This window comes from Elephas maximus, chromosome 21 (assembly GCF_024166365.1).
Source record: "Elephas maximus indicus isolate mEleMax1 chromosome 21, mEleMax1 primary haplotype, whole genome shotgun sequence".
Taxonomy (NCBI): Eukaryota; Metazoa; Chordata; class Mammalia; order Proboscidea; family Elephantidae; genus Elephas; species Elephas maximus.
In genome coordinates this window covers 82,815,352-82,816,104 of record NC_064839.1, presented here as the reverse complement: position 1 = coordinate 82,816,104, position 753 = coordinate 82,815,352, and the positions used below count along the sequence as shown (strand labels likewise).

Below are 753 nucleotides of genomic sequence, written 5' to 3'. Positions count from 1 at the left end.
AAAAATTTTTTTTGGACATGGTTATTTACATAATTTACTGATTCAAAACTTTAGAGAAACTATCTAAATGTTATCATGCAACAATATGACCTTCAACATCATCATAAAACAAATATGATGCATATTAATGACTCTCCCACCCCAGGCACATCACAGCAATATCCGTAGAGCCTTGGGAATCTGTCATGATCTGTGGATACTCTAAGCTAGAGTGGGTTAGTTCAGAGTTGTCATCCTCAACCTTTGGACAAGGCTTTCAGGGAGCCATAATTTGGGTGTATCCCCTGCTAGGGGTAGAGAGAAGTGGATGCCTCTTTTGTAACATTTTGGTATACTATTAGGTGATCTATGAACAAATGCCCAAGCAGGGACTCAAACCCTGGACCTTCAGATTAAAAGTCTGATGCTTTACTGACTGAGCTATCTGGGTGTTGGAGGCTTCTTTCATACTCATTTTTAAAACATGGGGTGTTTAACCTTTCCTAAAGTGAACGTAGGGCCAGAGGGGCTACCCTGACACAGTCATCTGGACTTGCACTATTACACTGGCTCCAACAGTCCAGAAAACCCTGAACTGCTCAGGAACTGATATAGAGGAGCATGTCTAGCTGGGTCTGCTGCCTCCTTGAGCCCTCACTCACCATGGGAAGAAAGTCTTCTTTTAGTGTGTGTGATGGTCAGTGTCAGGTCAGCCCATCAGTACATCTGCACCTTCTCCCTTCCTTCCTTCCTCTCTTCCTGTCTGCCTTCTTT

At 43.3% G+C, this 753-nt stretch overlaps 1 non-coding gene across 1 annotated transcript; it reads right to left on the bottom strand.

The window, feature by feature from the left end:
- Positions 1–357: 357 nt before the first annotated feature.
- On the bottom strand, positions 358–430 carry TRNAK-UUU (transfer RNA lysine (anticodon UUU)). Its single transcript has one exon. It is a non-coding gene; the product is annotated as a tRNA-Lys (tRNA).
- Positions 431–753: the final 323 nt, after the last annotated feature.